Raw genomic sequence first — 23660 nt, 5'->3', positions numbered from 1 at the left:
CACCGGTGTCGGCACGTAAGGACGCTGTCATAGCCTGTCAACCACGTTGATTAGCTGCGTATATACGAATGTGAATCGCATTATTGGCTGGACTATGGGATAAGGTGGCATCGTTGTAATCCCACACGGGAGCAGCCAGTCACTTACTGACTAACACTGCAAAACAGAATTGTTAAAGTATTAATTTTAATTTCAATTCAGGTTCGATTTTTTTTTGTGCGCAAAGCAGATCTTCTGTGCGCAGAGACCGTGCCAGCAGTGCGCAATTGCGCACGCGCGCAGCTTAGAGGGAGCTTCTACAGTCTTTTAGCCTGCTTGCTACACTAGCTACAAGTCAACTGCTGGTGTCCCGGCTCTGTCTCCTGGTCACTTGACTGCTGGACACACTAGGCAGCTATGTTAGTGTAACTCATGTTACGCCTGTTGCCTGACGCCAGTCGTCTGGCCTTTAAGTAGGAGGCAGGAGACAGTACTGGATCTCTGAGCTCTTTACTGTCAATCACTGTAATATATGGAAATACAGAAAACCATGAGTTGTGTGTGTTGTACGTCTGCTAGGCTTTCCTCCGGCCATGCTGGAAGGAGCTGTGACCAGGGCACACATGCACACGCCTACGTCATCATGCATTTCACAACCACACAAACACACACAGACTCAAAACACATACACAGACTCAAAACACAAAATAAACTATTTAATAAAAAATGGGTGTTTTGGTGAAATTTATAAGCATTTAACACATTTGCTACACTAGCAAAGTGAACTAATGTTAAATGACTAAACAAAAAAATAAAAAAATTAATGTGATGCTAAAGGAAGTGCGAATATTTAAGTGTCTTACTCTCTTAGTTAAGACTGGACTAACAACATTTTGGTCCTTCTTTTTTCACTCCCAGATGGATAGCTCCTTTTAATTTTCATGTTGTGGCTTTTGCTGTTGTCATAAGGTTTGTTTGCTCACCATGTGCAAGGGGAATCAGGTGGGGCACTTCCTCGCGCACACACACACACACATGCAAAAACTGGCCTGTGGCCCCGAAGCAGTTGCCATCTTTGCTTGATGGTAAGCGGCGCCTCTGGGAATAATATATACTGTTGAGGTTGACTGGATAACTGAACACGGGTCTGACAATAGAATTGTAGTAAACAGACCAATGGCTGCAAATACAAGCAAGTGAAGTGTAAAATAAAACAGAATAACACAGGAAGTGACTAAAACAGCACAGGCAGGACTAATGCAAGGATGGAAAACTACTAACGTAAGTAAAACTGGCAGCAATAGGCAATAAACAACGGTTACCAAATATAAACAGCGAGTATATGACATGAGCAAAGACATGAGGTTTATAATATAGCAACCTGCAATAGCATGGAAAAGCGTATATTGAACAAGTATTTTCCCTGCCTACACATAGTGTGTCATGAACACACAGGAGGGAAGAACCAAACACGGGCAAGAGGTAAGCACCTGAAAAGCCAAATAACACAGAAAACCAAAGGAAAACAGAGAAGGCAGAGGATGAAAACAACACTAGAAACTACCAAAACTAATGAATAGCACGGGGACAAACCAGGGAGTAAAAGATTTTTGGTACTAATGTGAAAGAGCTGTGTGGCGAGATAGTGTGGTGAACATGAGAATGAATGGTTGTCTGTCCCTGTGTTAGCCCCGTGATAGATTGATGACACATCTAGGGTGTACCTTGCCTCTTGCCTCTCTGCGACCCTGAATTGAATCAGCAGAAGAGGATTAATGGATGGTTATTGAAGAGCTTTTAAACCCCCCCCCCCAAAAAACAAGATGTCACAGCACATAAAGTATCGTTCCTCTGCCTCTTGTTTTGTTAGTGTGCTGGTTCTGCTCAACTTTTGTTTTGTTTGAGTGCAACAGAACACACAATAAATTCAATGCATCATCAAATTCCTGCTTCCCTCATGCCCAAATCAATTTAGATAATCTGCTAGGATGCCACTGATGTGACACCAGTGACAAGTGCTAATATGCCCTGAAACATCACTGCACCTTCAAAGTCTATTAGATTAGGGCTTTGGATATTTATTAATATCAATTTTCATTCATGTATTATTCAGAATTTCTCAACTGACAAAGATTAGTTAGACTAGACAATGCTGAGGCCACCTGAGACGGGACACAGATGCTGATCCTGACACCAAATCTGCTTATTTAAACAAAAACTTTGGCTTATGAGAGAGAACAAGTAAAGCTGGAGGACAGGGAATAGAAAGGGGCTGAGTGCCACATGGAAAAGGGAAGTCAGAAAAAAGAGAGAAAGAAAGGAAGGAAGGAAGAAAAGCCAAGTATTGAGTAGATTTGAAGGTAAGACAGGGTATTGTAAATCCACCACAAACTCTCCAAATCTCTTGGGGAACTGATCATCTCACAGTCACTTGCCACACTGTTTCCCGTGCAGAACTGCTGAGTGTGCTTTTTCAAAGTCAGCAGGGCCAGCTGTCTCTTTGGCCACTGCTGATGAGATCAACAGCGAGTTTACAAAGTATTGGGAAAGCTGCAAACCACTGGGCAAGTGATGAAAGCACGAGATTATAGATAATACCTCTCCCTCTTGCCAACTCGTATGGACTACACAGTTTGATTCAGTTCAGCCTAATCACATCATGAAGGCTTTTATGTTACATTTCATGACAGTATTATTTGCTGTTCTTTGTCTCTGAGCCAAAAGTAGTGTAAACATGGACATAGCCTCAGATTAAAACCTTTGTGCGATGTGAGGAGACTGCAGAGAGATATAGATGAAACATTTTTTGGATCTACTGTTAATGTTAATGTTAATTGCACTGTGAAGTTGAAACACTGACATACAAACAACTATAGTTCAGTAGCTGAAGAAGGGATTCTGGGAGTGACTTTGTATTGATTGATGTCTTCGTAACGCATGTTAAATATCTTAGCAGGTGAGGTGATTAGGTGATTCCTTGACCCTTTTTTGGCCTGCTACAAAAAAAAAAAAAAAAATCAGTTTTGTGTTTCTTCTCCTCTGGCAACTATCACCATGGTCTGGTCTGTGACCAAATGTAGCATTACTATCAGCTTTGACTTTGTTTTTTTTAGTTTAGGATGTTAGAATGCCAAATTTTGTAAATTGCCTCTAAAACAAAATATGTTTGCAGTGTAGTTTATGCACTTGAGTGATGAACTGAAGAATTATAACTGATGATCAGAAGTGAAAGTAAAAGTTTTAATTTTGTTCAAGGTTCAAGGTTCAAGGTTCTTTATTTGTCACATGCATAGTTATACAAGTATAACACACAGTGAAATGCAACCTGACACGCTCCTCGACATGTGCAAAAAAAAAGGGGGGGGGGGGGTAGAGGAAGAACATTATATATATAGTATATACATTAGGTGAATGTGCAGTAGTAGCAGCAAGCAGGTGAATTCTGTACACCAAGTGAATTAAATAAGAATAGACAATCTCACTATTTTACAGAAGACAATATAAACATATTTAAAGTTAAAGGAATTTGAAATGTACATTGTGCCTGGGTTTAGAGTGTCTGGAAGAGAGTCCTGTCTCAGTCAATTATAGATGATGTGAGAGGGCGGGTGTGTGTGTGTTTAGGGCCCGGATGGCTTGGGGATAGAAGCTCCTCTTGAGTCTCTCTGTCCTTGCCCGGATGATGCGGAACCTTCTACCGGATTGCAGAAGTTGGAACAGTTTGTTGCCAGGATAGGACGGGTCCTTCAGTATCTGCGCTGCTCTAGTCCGGCATCTCCTGGTGTAGGTGTCCTGAAGCGGGGGGAGAGCAATCCTGCAGCAGCGTTCTGCTGTACGGATCACTCTCTGGAGAGCTTTTTGGTCCTTAACACAGCTGTTCCCAAACCAGGATGTGATGTTCTGTGTGAGGATGCTCTCCACAGCGCCTGTATAGAAAATCCTGAGGATCTTTGGAGAGACCCTGAACTTCCTCAGTTGTCGTAGGTGATACAGGCGCTGCCTAGCCTTTTTGGTCTGGACCTGAATGTGGGCAGCCCATGTCAGGTCTGAGGAGATGTGGACACCAAGATACTTGAAGGACTGCACCCTCTCCACTGGAGCTCCATTGATGATAATGGGCTTGTAGTCTCTGTGCTGACTCCTTCTGAAGTCCACCACCAGCTCCTTGGTCTTGCCGACGTTCAGCTGGAGGTGGTTGTCCTGGCACCATGATGCCAGATTCTTCACTTCGTCCATGTAGGCCGCCTCATCGCCGTTGGAGATGGCGCCCAACACCATGTTGCTTCATTTAGAGAAAAACTGCATTGATAATATGCATGTGCTATAACCACATCACATAAAATGTTAAACAAAGGACCGCAATGAAGTGCTACAGATTGTTACTACTACTGCTACTACTACTACTAATAAAAATATCCCCAATTTACCTATCCCCACTAATTACATGTCTTTTGATTAAAGGTTTCTAGATAGGCTTTGGACCATGGACTCGCAGAGAACCCGCAGAGAACCCAGGCAAACATGCAGAGAACCCATCCAGATGGAGGAGTTAAATTCAGGACCTTCTTGCTGTGAGGTAACATTGCTAACCACCGCACCAACTGTGCTGCCCCATACCCGCTGTGCCACCATGCTGTCGCTAATATTAGACAAAGACAAGACAAATAAATTTTAAAATGCAGTTTCTGAATGATAATTCCATTTATTAAATAAAAAAAGATAGTTAAACCTACCTGGCTCTAGATGTGAAAAAACAATTGCCTGTCACAGAAAGAGCAGATTTCATGGTTCCATCAATTATAGCGAACAGTCCAGATCCTGAAGCAGCAAAGCAGACCCAGACCATCACACTACCACCACCATGTTTGACTGTTAGTACGATGTTCCTTTTGTGAAAACCACTGCTGCTTTTTGGTCAGCAGTGGTTTTTCTTCTTGGATCTCTCCCGTGGATGCCATTTTTTGTCTCTTTATTATTGTTGAATCATGAACTATGACCTTAACTGAGATAAGTGAGGCCTGCGGTTCTTTAAATTTTGTTCTGAGTTTTACGGTGATCTACTTGATAAGTCTGGCATTAATCAGGAGGACATGGTGCATCTAATGAAACTGAACTCTCACAAGTCATTGAGAGATTTAAAAGTGAGGAGCAGAAACTTGCATTGACTGGGTTGGTGAGTGGGGAACTCTTGAAGGTGTAACATGATCGGTGGACTTGGTATGGGTGATGATTATTACTCAGAGTTACTGTATATACCAGTTAGAACAGCTATAGCCAGATCTGTGGGTTAAATCGCTTGTCTAGATAAGGAGATGTTGTAGATCATAATCAATATTAAAGTCAATTTGCAATTGACAAATATCAGATCCACCTTCTGCTTCTCGTGGTTGGTTTTCATATTGAGTTCATATCGGAATTCATACTGAATCTTCATAATGGGACTGAGAGCACCACTGCTGTTAAACAGAAAAAAAGGTGACCTAATATTAAAAACAGTCTGAAAAAAACCCCCCTTTAATATGAATATATATATTAGTGCTGCACCTTCTATATATATGATCTACACACCAACTGATGACTTGCTAGAAAAATCAGGGGATGGGGGTCTAAGCTTTCCAGCTCAAGCCTTTCCAAAATGAACACACATGGCCATCTATGAAGAAATCTGCAGTATGAAATAACCTCCAAGTCAGAGAATCATTTAAAATTAACAAGAGGGATGCTATCTTGTCGCTTCTACAAGGTCAAGACCGTAACATCATTTGTTTTGCCACTTTTCCCTTTAGCATGAATCACTTCATCCTCATAGTCCGTACTCTCCAGCTATGTCCTTCAAATACATCCTGCCGGACTGTGTGTAATTGCACCATGACAGGACCAATTCCTCAACCCCATCAATCACTCCTATGGAGATATGGGCTTCTTCCTAACAAGACTACTCCCATCCTCCCTCCTCCCTTTTTCTTCCTGATCTTCTCCCATGGTTTATGGTTATAGTGATAAATAACAGATCCAATTTTCAGCAGCCTTCGTCCAAGCCCAGACTTCCTGGCTGGACCAGAAACACAGTGTACTGAGTGATAAATTGAGCATGCTGGGTTTGTTACAGGTTTTTCTTATTTAAGCACTGTTGTGCTGCCTTTAAGCACTCCCTTGCTTAGGTATGTGATGTTTACTTTGTGGTTTGCGGGCCACAATCGAAGAATTAATATAGGGGACTTGAAAAAAGAGAAAGTGAATGAAATGCATTTGTGGTTCACTGGAAAATTAAAATGCATTCAAAAAAATAGGAGAAATCGGGAGACTAAAACAGTAAAAATAGAAAGAAAGAAAATGAATTAAAGTTAGCCAGTGTTTCAGAAAAAAGTATCTAACAAAGCCTCAAGGGAGGTCAATGTTTGGAAAAAATCAGATACAGTAGTCTGGGATTCCTCAGATCTGCGGAGAAAAGATAAGAAGTCTGTTTAATGGAGCTTTGGCATTTCTAAATAGCTTATTCTGCTGGACTAAGTGATTAGTCTACACAATAGAATTGACCAGGAGAAGGATCTTTATGCCCTTTAATTAATGTATTTTTTGTACTGGAGGCTTTTGTTGCATCCAGAAACAGATCTGAAATGCAGTAGGTTCAGAGAAAGGGTATTCTATTCATAGCATGCAAAAATGAGTCACTGAAAAGCCTCTCTTCATCTGCACCAATATAAAGACTGTTTGTGTTGTGAGATGTTTAGTTTCTTATCAAAAGAACAGAAGTGGAAAGAGTGCTTCCAGAGCCTGGTGATAGGATCTCACTGGCACAGCTATGGGAAAACTCTGAATTTACAAAACTGAAGCACACTCTATACAAACAAAACCAAACCTGTGTTTTCATTGGAATTAGGTTTAGCTCTGCTTGAGAGAACTAAACGAAATCTAAATTTAAATCTAAATGTCCCCTGAGGTCCTGGTTTGAAGTCTTAACCCTGGCATTTTCCTTTCTCCCTGTTTCCCTTTAAAAAAAAACATGCTACCAAATGTACTAAAGATACCCTTGACTAAAGCACTTTCTTGGTTGGTCCCCTGGTGCTGTACTGTGGCCTCACATGGCTCCTAAATAGTTAGGATAGGTTAAAATGCAACAGGACAAATTTCCCCACAGGGATGAATAAATAATAGCATACAGATTCAAAATACCAGCTGTTTGCAAAGAACATAATACATAATACATATTTTTATTACTATTACTTGTCTTAGTCTTGCCAGTATTGGCAGGTCTGGCACTAAACATTAATATAGCCTAGTTGTTCAGTCTGGCAGCTTTTATTGTGTGTTTGTGCAGAACATGAATCAAATATTCATCTCGTTAATTTGCACAATGAAAGTTCTGTTTATACAACAAATGCAATGAAACACTCAAACTACATTTGCAAAAGTATCATCATGTAAAAGCATTACAGCACTATGTTATATTTCCATGCTACTATATGGTTTAGTGTATTCACTTTAGTCTGTTAGTTACGTAGCAACATGGATTCATAATGGATTGTGCAAAATTAAGGTTTTGTGGATTTAAAAAAGATGTTAGGGTCATCAAATTAAAATGATAGGATGCCTTTATAAGATGTTAAACTTCTACAAATAGCTTGTTTTTGCCTGTTGGTAGGTGGTTGACAGATTACATGATGATATATGACGAAGAGAAGAACCTACAGGGGGCTAAGGTGCATGCCAGGTTTGATTCTGCAAATCCTCATTCTGTAGGAGGAGTAGATAGAGATTTTATGTATTATGGTAAGATGAACTGATAAAAGAGGCTCTATAGGAAGTCTAAAGTGTGGATCATAAATTTCGATTCTTAGCATTTTGGTTTACTGTCACTACTGGTATACCACTGTAAGCAGAATCTGCAGCATGCTGCTGTAGCTCCTAAAAACTTAACAGTGGACAGTGTAAAATGTGGAAATTGGGTAGCTGGTAGCCAAAGGAGAAATCAATGGGCACAGAACCAGATATTTACCTGAAAACGTAGTGAAGGACAAAATCGATGAAAAGGAGATTAACTATTAAGAGTTTCTTCCTCTTCTTCTTCTTCTTCTTTTTTTTTTTTAAGTAGGTCCAAGATAGAAAACTATAAATACGCCTGACACCATAATTTGCCATGTTTATTTTCTAATGATAACCTTGCTGGGACTTCCATGCATACTACAAAAACAGAGACCTTCATCCCAGTTACACTGGAAAAAACAAAAAACATCTGGAATTTCCTGTGAAATTCATTTGCAAAGTTAATGGGCTTAAACACACAACCTCTTACCAACAAACAATTTACATATCATTCATTTTGCCCATTTCTCCTTTCAAGCTAAATGAAAAAAGTTAAATGTGATTCTCAAAGCTTGCAGGTACATATCGGGCTTATATATACCTGACTTATTTGTTTTGAATAAAAAAGTCAATTACTTTTGGACTTTTTTATTTATTACCACTGAAATTCTTTACTGATGTGTGAGCTCTCTAGACCTAGAACTTTTCATCATGTGGCAAAGCATAGTAAAGCAAGATGTTTTTTTCTTTTTACGTTATTGTTCACATAAACGTATTCCACTATGAAAATCAGCATACTGTATACATAATAAGCTGTCTTGATTGAAGTCATCCTGCTGAATAATGATGTGTTTATACTGTATATTTGAGGAGCATTAATGCAAAATAGGCTTGGGGAGCTGATGTTTACATTATGGGTAAAAACAGCAATGGATGTTCGCTCAGTAACTGCTCACACTGGAGTGCTTTATTTTCAAAATTGCTCATCCTGCCTGAAAAATCCATCATCTTTAGAGTAGATATTTACAGCCCATGCATGTCGCCGCACCCACCCGCAGACACTAAGTGAAATAAAGAGACAGGCGGAGAGAGAGAGAGACAGAGAGAGAGAGAGAGAGAGAGAGAGAGAGGCTGGCTTAAATGTCTGAATTTGCGTCCCCGCAGAACCCATATGGAAAAGAAATAGAAAAAACTTATAAAAGACTTGCATAAGATGTGGCCTACTTCATATAGTGAATCATATAAGGTTTATATGATTTACTCATGAAAGTGGCCACTTTCTCATTACTTTCATATATTGTTTTAGTAAGTATCCAAAACATACAAGTTTCATTTATATAATTTTTCAAGGGATCTTATATCTGTTTTCACTCTTGTATGCTTTTCATACAAGTTTCACACAAGACAGATGCAAACTTTATAAGATTTATATATATCTTTTCCATATGGGAATACTGGTCAGCAGTCTGCGTTTACAGTGTGTAACCTTCCTCTCCACTTTCCTCTCCAGTTTGAATCTGTGAGCACAAACAAATAAATTCTTCTAAAGCGGGACTCAACAGAGCCAAAGGCAGAGGAGCTTCATGGTCCTTGATGCCAACAAGAAAAACAGGATAGGTTTTTATTGCTTAAAGGCGTCAGACTCGAGAAACCGTGATAATCTGGGTCCTGACTGCAGGAGCATTGTTTACAAATACTGAGCTTTCTAAAAATTTCCAGGATAATACTAACCTTGCATTTGATGGTGGATTTTCTTTTTGGAGGTTTAATCCACATTTTGGCTCAAGACATATCTGAATAAATGTTCCATTAGCTTATTTTTTTAGTCCTCTTTTACACTTCCAAGGTTTTTATTCAACTCCCCCCACAAAAAATCCCCCGATGAAAAAATCTGCTGCAGCAAACTCCCCCACTGTATGACTGCTTTACTTTTCAGCCTTTAGTTTTGATAAATGGTGATGGTCACAAAAACAGCCTTCTCATGTTTTCAGAAGATTCAAACTGAATACGAGAACAACACTGGTTTCCCCGTGAACTGGTAGTTCAAGTTTCAAGTTCAAGTTTCTTCATTTATATAGCACTTTTAAAAACAACAGTTGTTGACCAAAGTACTGTACAATAACACATTCAAAGCAGAAGACATACCAAATAAAATAGAATATAGATTAAGAGATAATAGAATCATGGAAAGAACAATCGGAACAGACTCATCTTGATTTAAAAGCCAGAGAGTAAAAGTGGGTCTTTAGAGAGGTTTTGAAAGTCTCCAGTGTTGGAGATAGCTGTGACAAAACTTTACAAAAGTGGAATCTAATTTCTTTTAAACTACCATTTCCTCTGAGGGCTCGAATGACAATGGCAACAAATTGGCTATAGGTAAGATTTTCCGATGTCTAGATGTTAATGGAGCGTTTTATTATTATTGTTGTTGTTAAAAAAGAACAAAAATCTATATTTTCATTTACAGAGATGTACTGGAAGTCATTTTGATGTCTGTATGTTGGGAGACTGCTGCATGTTTTCTTCATGCCTCTGGCTACACTGGAGAAATAAAGCGTCTCACTAGGAGAAAAGTCTAAACCAGCATTTTAGTGGGTTGGCTCGTAATCTCACAGCTCATTATGATTTAAATGAAAACACCAACCACCTCGGCTGCTATTTTAGTAACATTAGCCCACATGTTGGCCAGGCGTTGAATTATCCTTTTATCCTTGCAGTTCTGTTTTGTAGACACAGCTGACCGTTTGGACACTGATTTGCTAACAGTCTTGGGGTAGGAGGAAAGGCTTAGGGGGTATTTGTGACGCATAAGAGGACAGCCGAATCCATATTTTGTCAACACTCTTCATCCCATCATCAACACAGGTGTGTCACTCCTGAGTCTGCTGCTGTGTGGATCCAGATTTTTTTTTTCTGGCTTTCTCCATCTGTGGCTTCTGCTCCATTGGGTCTGCGCCCTCAACTCCATGGCAGTCTGTGGCGTTTCCGAACAGGTTAATGGACTTCTAACCCCTCATTGCTGATTAGCATGATTAATCAGACAGCCGAGTGCTCCCCGATTCCCCTCCTATCCTCTTTCCTTCTGCTCACTAGCTCTCTATTCCTGCCAGATGGTATCAATGCAAAGCTGAGAGCAGAGGAAAATCAAAGGTAGGCTTCAGAGGCTTGAAAACCAAGAAGGCAGAGCAGTTATCTCCTGCTTTTCTTATGACACGTTTACAGGCTTCATGCACTCTGTGGAGAATAACCTCTGGAGAGAGTGCAAGTGACTCTTGACTACACGGCCTAAAACACAGCTTTCTGTAGGGCTGTATAGGCGTATGTATAGAGATACAGGGAAGTACGCAACTGCTTCTTGGCTTTCTGCTGTTTTTGTTAGGCTGATATGTGAGGTTGATCCTGATCTCTTACTTTTGGTTAGAGAGAAGATAGGTTTCTCAAAATGATGAACCCATTAATGATTATATCTATATAACAGCATGGCACGGAAAGGGAGTTGTTTACTTTGATAATGGTGTTCAAGGGGTGCTGGTCTGCACAAATGGCAGAAAAAAAAATATTTGGAGAGCAAAATTTTCCTGCCTCTCTCACCAGTACACTGTGTTTGCTTCAACGACATGGTTTATGAGTTGAGCACATTTCATCTAAAAAGAGCAGCAGCGGGGAATGTGATCACTAAACACTAAGGCTTTTGTCAGAAAGAATTACAGGTAATAATATCAAGGTGCTTGTGAATTCACGTGCCGTTGGAACTCATTTGCAATGACCAGGAATAATGAAAAACACAATACAGGATCATGCTGAATATAATTATTTCTGTTCCAAAACAAATACAGAGGAGTAACTTATTAAAATGAGGTGGAAAAAATAAACATGAAGAGTTTAGACGTTAAAAGGAAAAAATAAACTGATTAGAAAAATACAGTGTGGAAAGCACTAGAGAAAAACAGTGATTCTGCACAGGACGTTCTTGGACAGCAGTCCCGAGCTGACTGAAGCAGTTACATCTAGGAAGATGTTATTAGTTCATGCGCATGTAAAACAACCATGAAAAATCCAAAGCCCTCAGTTGGTGTCATTAGCTGGAAATGTCAAGGTGGGCTTCAAATGGTGGGGGTGAGAATCACAGGGCTGGAGGCAGCCTTTGGAGAAAAGAGGTTATGATATTTCCGTCTGCTGTCCCTCCGTGCACTTCCTCTCTGGTAACGCCAATGAATATTGTGATTCAGCACAGAGGTGGCATATTGCCATTGCCATTGCGTTTTCTATGAGAGGGAAGTGCTGATGAGGAACTGTGCCAACTTTTTTTTTTTTCATTTAGAATCCAGCGGTGACGTGTTTATGAAGAAAGCTTAATTTTCAAAAGGTGTGGGTGGGGTTTTTTTTTTTTGCAACAGATGAAGATAGACCCTTACAAACCCTGTATTCTGAAGCCTTAACTGCATGATTTCATCTGAATCCAATTCTCTTGATTCTCATTGTTGCTCCACTGTGCTCGGGGAAGGCGAGCTTACAGAACACAGGGAAATGAGAAAATGAGTTTCAGCTGCAGCTCTTTCAGACCTTCCCCAGAGTCCCATGGGCATACTTATTTCAAATTCAAAGACAAAATAATTAGAGGCTGTTTTATTGAGGGTACCCTTTATTTAAATTGGATCAAAGAACTGTGCAGGGACAAAGTAGCTCTCCGAGATGTAGGGTCCATGTTTCGTGTAGTTTATTTGGTAGACTTTACAACATCTACATTCCACACAGATGTCAACTAGACAAGTTTTGGGAACACACACAGATTCGTTGACCACAGGAGTTTGGGCTTTTTCCCTTGACTTCAGCAATGACATCAAGGTAACTTAATGAAATAGTGTTTAATGCTGGATAATGCTTGTGTGATTTTATGATCATCTTAGCAACTATGACAAATGTATCTTCCTGGTATCTGATAGGTTTAAAAAATAATAATAAAGAGGATTAAGCTTGGAAATAACAGATAAAAAGAACTGTTACTTACCAAGTGTGAATTCATGGTGCCCTGCTGCATGTAGATAGTCATCATTTTTAATCCCTTGAATGATGTCATAAAAGATTTAACAGAAAAACCAATCTGAAATAAATCTAACAAATAATACTGACTTTATTTTATTTGTCGTGCAGGTAATAATTTTAGTGTCTGTGGTACACTGATCTTGTGTTTTCAGCCTTTATGTTGCTTTTAGTGCAAAGACCAAGATGTGGTGGAAAAAATTCAAGGACTGGGAGATTTTTGAATTAACAACAAGAAAGAATTTCCACTTTTTCAGAATTAAATATTTAAACCGTTTAAGTATCTTCCAGTTGAGTTTCCACAGGGTGGTACAGATACTTTAACCGTTCTCACAGGGTACACGCGTAGGTTGGTTGTAGTCGGCTTGAGTCAGAACAGCAACAGGTTGTAGTTGTAGTTTTAGGGGTGGAATTGCAGGTAAGACTTGTCTGTTTTCTACTGGGAACATTTCTCTTTTTTCCACAGGCTCTGGTGATGGTATGATCTCTCCAAATCCATATTTGGAACAGTAAGTATTTCTTTGTGAGCAAGAATGGGCGAGGCAAGTTTCTCCAAAAGCGAGGTGGGCGGGTACACCAGGACAGACTCTGTGAGGAAGATGGACAGCATTGATCAACAAATTAGAATGCACAGTTTCAAAGTAAGAGGCCTGAGTTACTCTACCATATTGAGTAGCTTAACACTCCAGCAAGGAATAGAGAAGCAAATTGTGGTTATATACTGCTGGAGGTGAAAGCTGAGGCTCAGGTGTGCTGGAGGAAACTGGGACAGCCACACCTACTTCAGGGAGGGGTAAACAGGGTTAGTACTCAATCCCACACACATATGCACACAACAGAGAGAGAAGAGATAGAACAGGCAGAGGAGAACAGAAAGAAGGCTCTCTCAAAGGAGCACTGATCTCTCCCGTCAATGCCAGAGTGGTCATTTGTGAGTATTCCTAGGACAAAAATTGTGACAATTTGTTACTATGAAGAAATGCAAATCAAATAGCCCATGTTAGCCCAAAATCCTAAAAGAAGAATTTGTCACATGTCAAAAATGTTATCTTTAGAGGAATTTTGGAGGAGATGTGGGGATGAATACTGAATTAGCTAGTTAGCTAGAATTAGCTCTTTTGAAAATGATGATTGCTGTTTTTCTTTCTTTGTGTCCAGAAGGGGCATTGACTAAGCATCAGTATATGACAAGCTGGAGTGAGAGTGTTGTTACTGATTGGGTTTCTAAGCTGATTTCTTTCTTTCTTAGCTGCAAGTGCAGTTAGAAATTCTTGCGAGAATTTCAGATGTTTTACTTATCAACATAAAGAACATCGGCGCTTTGGGCTCCTGCTGTGTCAGGTTCATGGGCAGGTTATTTCTTATATAATTATTTATTAGCATCGCTTCAATTTGCAGTCCTATTAAGATGTTTGTTTGCCTCCTCAACATAATTATGTTGGTACGTTTTTGTAATCAAATCATGATTCCTTTATCCTAGTTGCATTAATGAGATGGGCTTTCCACTAACATGCTTACTAACACAACTGCACAGGTACCCCCTGCGGCACAAGTAATATTAAATTACTCAAAGCTCAGTCAGCCTACTAAGTGTGATATACCGTGGGGAAAAACACAGGAAAAAATATGGTTAGAAGTAAATTATAACAGGATCCTTTGTGGGGTTTTTTTTTCTCAAACTTCAGTGTTTCAGGGTGTGTGTGCACAGGCGAGTGGGTACATTTTAGTGACTTTTATAAATTCATGTCTGACTTTAAAAACATCTAACGTGGTGACCCACTTGCCCACAAAACAAACATAACATGTTTGGTTTGGAGTGTGTGAATTTGTGGGTGTTTGAACACTATAATTGCCTGTCAGTGAATTCTGAAGCCGAGGAGTTAATCACCTTTACTGTGTGTACATTTAGTCCCTTTATGTGTGCGTTGATATAGCTACAGAGGTGTGAGGTGTTATACATTATGAGTAGGAACATTTATTGGATATGAGAGGGATTTATGTTATATGTAGTAGCATGTTTTCCAAGTGTTGGCTATAGGGTTCTCCATGACAAAATGTTACAGCCAATACAAACACTTAATCTGATTGATTAAATTTATGAAATACTGAAATACTGTGGAAATAAATAAAGTATGTCACCCATGTGTCTGAACTCTAGGTGTCTTTGATCTACCTTTGAAACTAGCTTCAAAGCTCAGGGACCAGCTAGGGTTTGTACTGATGTCTTTCAGAGGGTGCAAAGGGTGTGCTGGTGTAGGAGAAGATATGAAGTATTTCATTGTGAGGCTGAAGAAGCAACTGCAGGGCAACCTTGGTCACAGAGTTAAATGGAGGGTACACTTTTTAACAAATGACCCATGTGCTGCAATAAGTGAGAAATAACCCAGGCAGCATTTGGCCTTATTTGTGTTCAAGGTCACTGGAGGCTGGAGTCTATCTCTCCCTCCAAACACAGGAAGACACACACACACACACACACACACGCACGCACGCACACACACACACACACACACACACACACACACACACACACACACACACACACACACACACACACACAAACACACACACACACACACACGCACGCACACACACATACGTGCATCACACGCACAGACACACACTGTAAGTGAGTTTGTCTTTACCATCCAAAAACACTGGACTTGATTCATGTGTTTTCCATGCTGTGTATGGCGTTTCATTTTGAGATACAAACTAAAGGTTTTCAAAGTTGGCCTGTATGGGAGGTTTTTTTTTTTTTTTAAATCAGTAGTTCAGAGGTTTAGGTCTAGAAGACACTTTCTTCAGAAGCAGTAGTCAGGCATTATTATCCCAACACTACTGTTTTTTTTTAAATCTGTTTTACATGTTTGTGGAACCAGTAAGCTCACTGATAGAATAGAATAATCCTTTAATTGTCCCACAAGGGGAAATTTGGTTGTAACAGCAACAAAAAAAAGCACATATGCAAACAGAACAGGACACAGAACAGAAACAGACACAATTTTTACAGAAAAAAATATTTACATCATGGACAATAGTTACAAAACAGAGTACTGTACAGTTATGAAGATTAAATCAGCAGCTCCAACCTGATATGATGCAGATATGACATAGATATTTGACAAACTTTTAGTTATCTAAATCATAGAGAGACCTTAAGAAAATAGTTATGTCATGGTTTTGGATTTTGCTGATTATTATCAGGGCTTAAAGTGGGCTGGTGTAGTCTGGAATGTTCCCACTGCCCACAAAACATCCCTGCGATGCGTTCATGGTGCAGATGTAAATGAAGAGGGTTGCAGTACTTAGTATCTAGCTAGCACTACAGAAGAGTGATCAGTTTTTAATGGCAGGTAGTTTTCAAACACCTCATAAATAAGATAAATATCTGTGTATAAATATGTACATTTTGCTCACATTTTCACTCGCCATTTTGTAACACATTGTTTCTGTCCATGGCTGTGAAAAACCTGCACTTATCTAGAAGTTAGATAACTTTTAGATGGAATAGCATTTTTTTTTGTCCATTCAGAGGTGGACTTGCCAATGTCTTTTAGATCATTGTCCTGCTGCATAACCCAGGTGAGCTACAGCTTCAGGGCACAAAAATGATGGCTGGAAATTCTCTTTCAGGGTTTTTTTTTGGTAGAGAATCTTTTATGGCGAGTAACTATTGACTGTTGGTATGATGCTCTTTCATTCAAATACTATGGCTCAGCGTCAGTCCACAGAATATTTTCCCAAACGTCTTGGTATGTTTTTGGCAAATGTGAGATGACTCTTTGTGTTCTTTTTGGTCAGCAGTGGTTTTTTCCTTAAAACTCTCCCATGGATGCAATTTTTTTCTGTTGAATCATGAACACTGACCTTAAATGAGACGAGTGTGGCCTGCAGTTCTTTAGATATTGTTCTGGGTTCTTTTTTGACCTCCTGGATGAGTCATCAATGCACTCTTGGAGTAATTTTGGTAAGCCGGCCACTTCTGGGAAGGTTGACCACTGTTCCAGGTTTTCTGTATTTGTGGATAATGGCTCTCACTGTGATTCACTGAAATCGCAAACACTTTGAAATGGCTTTGTGACCCTTTCCAGACTGATAGATGTCACTGACTTTGTTTCTCAGCTGTTTCTGTCATGATGTGGTGGTTTCTTGATTCAACAGGTCTGGCAATAATTAGGCCTGGGTGTGGCTAATTAAAGGAATTTAAGATTTAACGGGTTGGGGTGGGCAGTTACTTTTTTCATATTGAGCCAAGTAGGTTAGGATAAATGATTTTCTTTTCTTAAATAATAACATATATGAATGACCTTTTGGACTGATTTGTAGACTTTGCCGTTTTGCTGGAATTGTTGGCTTCACTGCCTGATCTCCCGATATTGACCTTTGCTTTGATGGATTAAAAGATTTGGATTTGGGGCTGTAACCCCGACATCCTGTGTCCTACAACTGGGCTCTTTCCTTCAGAGAACCATTTTTCAGCGGGCTTTAGAGATACCTTTGGACAGAGCCAGGACAAGTGTTTGTGCTAAGCCAAGCAGTTATATGTGATATATCTTCAAAGTACAAATAATAGTGTGTGATTAAAATACTTATCTAATTTTTGGGGTGGAAGTGAATATTACAAACTTTCTTTTAAAGTTATCATTTACGTTTATAAGCGTTAAACTTCACATTAAAACATAAAACGCAAATAAACAATGTTTACACAGAAAGATTGTGGCTTTTTAGTGATGATATGGAAATTTAGATCACTTTTAGGTATCCCGGAGTCCTGATGTGAAGTGTTTACTTACAAATACATGATCTAGCTTCAGTGGTGTTATTCATGAAACATGGAAGAGTGACTGCATGAATTACAAAAGTGTTGAAGGGTCTTCTGCACCACTCTCAGATGGCTGGCAATGCTAGAGAAAAACCATCTCCGCCACTAAGATCTCTTGCTGATATTAAATAAACAGTTATGTGTGAGTAAGGATAAAAGAGTAGCAAATGTTGATTCCCACTACAATATTGACATGATTGTTTGATCATGGCTGTTGGAAAGACGCGTTTTAGCAGTGCCAAATGTTAGTCTGCTTTCTTTGCCTTCTTTAGTGATACACTTTATGATTTGCACTACAATAAATCGCACAATGTTGAACACAGGTTTAAAAAAATACACGTGAAAAGGCTATTTCCCCATTTTTACATGTATATTTTGTTTCAGCTTGCTGGCACACTCAGCAGACCGTATGACAAAAGTGATTAGGACAGAGTTGCCATGATCCACTTTGTTCTAAGTTGAGCCACTGCTGGCAGCTGTCTGAGGTGATGCAACCACATCTCTGGAGAGCAAAGCAGACCTGCTTATTTATAAAAGCCAAAGGCAAGATGAAAGGACAAAGGGAGCTGGAGTGACCTGTTTGGAGAGAGAGGTTCAAAGTCAAAGAGAACTCATCTGGTCTTTACGGGGACAAGGGTAAGATAATGAGCACTGAGAATAGCCCTTGAGAGGGAATCATGGAGAGTTCAATTAGGCTTCCATACCGTTGCTTCTGGCTCAGTCATACTTCTCCATGTGCCAGGATGAAATGTCTTGAGTTTCTTATAATGACAAGAGCCCACTTGCAACACCCCTTGAAACCAAATCTGAATAATATCCCCTCATCGTCTTGTACGCAATAAGAGGAGCATGCTGCTTTACTGCTGATATTAAAGCTCATCGCGGAATATCTTGCTAATTGTTTCCACTTTTGTTTTGATGATTTGAAGTTCTTAGAAAGGGTTTTCTTCTCGTTCTCAGTGAGTGTCGAAGGTTGGGATGCTGATATCATTTATGGTTTTAATTTTTTTCCTCTTCATGTGGGCATACAGAAGTTCTTTGAGGGGGTAATTGTGGTGAAGGGCTATACAGATAACCAACTGGAATATAACAATATAAAGGCCAGTCTGGCCCCTGGGTGTGGAAAAAGGCAGCAAAATCCTTCTTTGTATCGTGGTCAGTTAAAAATGGTTATTGGAAAGTATTTATTGTTAGATGCTCTAGGCAAAACTAACATATGAAAGGAATATACCACTGTTAGATGATTTTTTTTTCTTTTCATTTTCCCTCATGGGTCCTAGTTCGGTTTATAGATTGTGAGATAAATGTGATTCATTTGTATCGCCATCTGCTGAGCATGTTAACATTTAAACTCCATCATCTCTATCATAGACATCACTGATAAACATTATCACCCAGGGCATTGAAGTGGCAATGCAGGGAATGGAAAAACATTTAATTTGTGTAGGACAATCCTTATTGACCTACGCTTAGGAGCAGCCTATAGTCATGTGGCCAGCAAGCCATAACAGAACAGGAGGAAATTGCTCCTCTTACTGTTACATTTGTCTCTAGTTTCTAGACTCGCCTAACAGCTGAGACATTATGAAATCTCTTATTATCTTTTCTTGTGAATAAGTTAAATGTCATTGGGTTTCCATGGAGGTGGCATTTAAATCAATAGGCACAAAAATATTCTTTTAGCAGCAGAGGGGTCTTCATGTTGCATCTGCAGCCTGTGCTTTTCAAAACTATTCAAATGACAAAACTAATAGGGAAATGGCATCAGGGCTCACATATTCATGAGAATATTTTGAGTTTCTACATTTGTTATGTGACAAAATGTCTACCTGCTGTCTGGCTACAGGAGGAGATTTTTAAGTAACCTTGAATAAAAGAGAGTATGAGTTCAGTAAAGAACAACACAGTGACTGTTTCACTCCCAAACCAGTATATTTAATGGATACAACCAGCACTTTCCCTACAAGCTACTCTGAAGATGGATGCTTCTGGAGACAAAAGTCTTTTCAAAATAAGATTACTGAAAACTATCAAACTCACCCCCATAAAGTAAATTAGTCAGACTAATTAACAGCCTGTATAGTTAAAATTTTCCTCATGTATTTGTCCGTTACATATAGACTCCCTGAAGCCTGTGAACCTGAAGCCATACTTACCGAATTTGAAATATGAAAGCCATGATTCACAATGCAACAAAAAATACTTTAGCTAATGTCTGCACATGGAAGAGCCCTGTAGGACCTGCCTGTGCAGTGTTTACACATTTCATTTTATGAAACAGGCACCTTGTGTATCGAACGTTATATAAGAAGATGTTCAGATTTGTCCCCTGTGTGGGTGCTGCTTAACTGGCCTCCGGTCAATGGATTTGGCTCACTTGCAGCAGTTCAGGGTGGGTCACGGTACTGTGGATGCTGGACTGATGATCTCCATGCCCTCGTTTATTTATGGATTAAAATGTGGTTAGTGTAGTTTAAAAACTATTAAAATGGCTCAAAGCAAGTGTGACAAACACAACAATGAAATCAACAACAAAATTTAGTAAAAACTAAGTAAAAAACAATTTAAATTTAAAACAGCTTTTTTTTAAAAAAAAGAAAAAAAAAGAAATATATTTGCTTCATTACATTTTGCCTGATGTGCTGCATTGTGCTTCCAAAACATAGCGACCGCCTTGCACGAGCATTGGTTCCAGCTCTAACATTCTCAGCCTTTTACATATTTCTAAAAAATATAAATAAACCAGTTATGAAAGTAATCTGTGAAAGCAATCTGTGTGCAAACATACATGAAATTACAGGATATATATATATATAAAGCAAAAACAGAGTTTGTACAGTTCTGACGAGCTTAAAAGTCACTATTTGGTAAGATCAGATTTATCTTTCAACACAACCTGAACTCTCTGAGGCAAGCTTTCATATCATTTCTTGAAGTAGTCTTCATGAATAGTTCTCCATGCTTCCTGGGGGACATTCTAAGCTCTTCTTTGGATATTTTGCCTTTTACTCCATTTGCTTAAAAAATTTCACACTGTTTCCTTCACTGTGTTTTCCAGATAGCTGTAGACACTCACTGTTGTATCTCTGCTCCAATCTTCTCTATACAATAAAAATAAAAATAATAAGAACAAAAACATTTCACATTTGGATTTATCTCTCAGTAAACCTGTTCCACTGATTTGCAGTCCAGTCCTTGAATAATCTGGCATACCTCAGCCTTTTCTCCCTGTTTATCTTCTTTAAGACGAGCTTCTTGACAGCCACCTTTCCAGTGAGAACATTTTTGAAGAGGCTTAAGGGAACAGCAGGTGGCCAACTAAAGGGCCAGATGCATCTCTCAGGTCCTTAGATTTTTAAGGACTTACTAAACACCATGCCAAGATATGCACGTTTTAAAAGCATGCTGTAGCTCTTTGGCAAACAGTTTTTTGGGGGCATTTGTTTTTCTAGATTTGGATAAAGAAATGGGAACAAATGATATATAGGTTAATGATGTCATAGGTTAGCATTAAAAAGCTTCTGAAAATAAAAAGTTACAATGGCTGGACTGAAAATTAGTTTTTTAAAAAAGCAGGCAATGTGCAAAGAATCACTTGGGAAAAGACCTTTACAAAGCCCAGAGAACTATTGCCCAAGAAATGTGGGGTGAGTCAAGACTTTTGCATAGTGCTGTTGAAACTGTAGAATGGTTGGTTAAAATGGACGTAAAAGAACTGTCTTGCAGTTATAGTCAGTCAGTGCTAATGAGTGTTGGTGTATGTAGGATAGTAACCTATACCATGAAAGCTCAGAGACAAACAATGACGCTTATGCCAGTTTTTCTTTTCTCAGAAAAAAAGTATCCAACATGACACTGGAGGATATCATTTTTCAATAAGTAGGTTCACCAAGGACATACTAATCTTGAACTTGACAACTGACAATGATTACACAGGCCTTTTCATCTTCTTTATTCGTTTTATTGTCAAATCTAATTTCATATCGGACAGAGGAAATCACAGGGATAACTAGAAACCACATTTGGTGGCCTACTGTGGCCTTAGCATTTCATACGATAGGCCAGTTTGTACATTAACATTAAACCCGGTAATACATCTTCATAACAGCTGGCGTTGGCTTCAAATTTATAGGTATAATTTTTTCTCATGAAGTAATTTAGCAAAAAGTTCATTCTCACTGTGAGGGGAAAGTCACTTAAATTGATTCTGGGCAGAGGAGCACCCAGTGTGAATGGATGTCATAATTCATCAATTTTTAATTCTAATTTGCAGGAGTGCCCCTGAGATTAACAGAGAAGTAAAGGAAGTGGTGCAGTACTGCACTGGTCTCAGTGGTAAGAGGCTTGACCATGGGTATATAATTTGTTATGGTAGATGGGTTACAGTGAAATGTAAAAGTAAAATACATTTGTTTTCAAAAATGATTTGCCAAAATATTTTTCAAGCCCCTTCATCCAAAATTCTTTTCTGTGTATGTATGTAGAGAGAGCTGCACACGAGCAGGCATGCTGTTGAAGGTGAATTGAGAGCTACCTGTTTGCATATGTTCGTAGCGCCTGGCGATTGTTTTTGTCAGCTCAACAGTAGCACATGAACTGTTCTTGCTCTCATAATCAAGCGTGACTTTACAGCTCAGTAGCTCACATAATGGAGGTCTCTCCTGATCACACTTTACACCAACAGCACATGAATATTTAATTCAGCCACTGCAACAGCTATTGCTTTCGCCGTATAGCTTTGGATGTTGATGTTGGTCTGTGTTCTGCAAATCTCTTTCTGTGGTCTAAATTTGCAACACATTGCTATAGTTCTCTTGAAGTCATAGCAAATTCATTTTTCATATAGTTGAAAAAACCTATATTAGCCACATTAAACGATGGACTCAGCCTGTTGGGCATGACTAAATCCAAAATTTTTGGTTGATGGTGTTATTTCAAACACCGACAGTGCATGTTTACAGCTCAGGCTGAGATGGTTTGAAGAGTGAGGTGCAAGGGAAGAGGGGAAAAGGAAGACCAGAGAGAAGTTTAAAAGCATGTAGTGAAGAAGGACCTGCAAAGGGTTGACGTGACAGAGAAGGTTGCTGAGGATAGGATGAGATGGAGGCAGATGATCTACTGTGGCGACCCTTAAAGTGAGCAGGGAAAAGAAAAAGAAGAAGAACATGTGCTTGTTTACATGTGAATTAAAGTGTCATATGTAATAAGCTCATATCTTCAGCCCACTGGATAAGGCTCCAGCATATAAAATCCATGTTTTGAGACATGGCAGATACAGTCCTGATCAAAAATTTAAGACCACTTGCCTTCATTAGAAAATGACAATGAATTGGCCTTTTAAAGGCATGTGATCCTGAACATCAGCTGTAAAATAGCTGGTTTCAGTTTAAATGTTTTCAATAAATTGCATGCTCAAAAAAATGTTTTGTCTCACTTCCATTTCTTCTTGTTGCATGTTGAAGCTCGACTTGGAACCTTTTTAAGATCCAAACATGCAGAATATGATTTTTTTTGCCATTTTTCAAGTGGTCTTAAACTTTTTATCAGGACTGTAGTAGGTCATGAAGGAGGAAGAACGCAAACTTCATTACATAAATAATGACTTAGAACTATATCTTCATGCAGTCTTTTTCCCATTATTTTATCCACTCTGCAAAGACAATTTTTTTAGGGTTAAGAGGTAACTTGCTCCATTGTAGCACCATTACAAAACAATGTTGTGAATATGTTCCCCTGTCTTTGATGTAAAAACACATGTTACATGTTTTTATATAATGTTCCAGACAAGCTTCTCTGTGTTCTGGTTATTAGAGCAATGTTACCATAATGTATTCAGGTGTTAATGTTGCAGCTTATCAAATTATGACCAAATGCAAAGCTTGAATTATGCAATGTGTTTAATGGAAGGCAAAATGATGGAAACGCCTCGTGCTAAAATGAACTGCATTAACACCTCCTCGACTGCACCCTCAAAAATAACCATAAAGTCATATCAAAATCAGAATGTTATCAA

This window comes from Pelmatolapia mariae, linkage group LG9 (assembly GCF_036321145.2).
Source record: "Pelmatolapia mariae isolate MD_Pm_ZW linkage group LG9, Pm_UMD_F_2, whole genome shotgun sequence".
Classification (NCBI taxonomy): Eukaryota; Metazoa; Chordata; class Actinopteri; order Cichliformes; family Cichlidae; genus Pelmatolapia; species Pelmatolapia mariae.
This window is presented reverse-complemented; position numbering follows the sequence as displayed.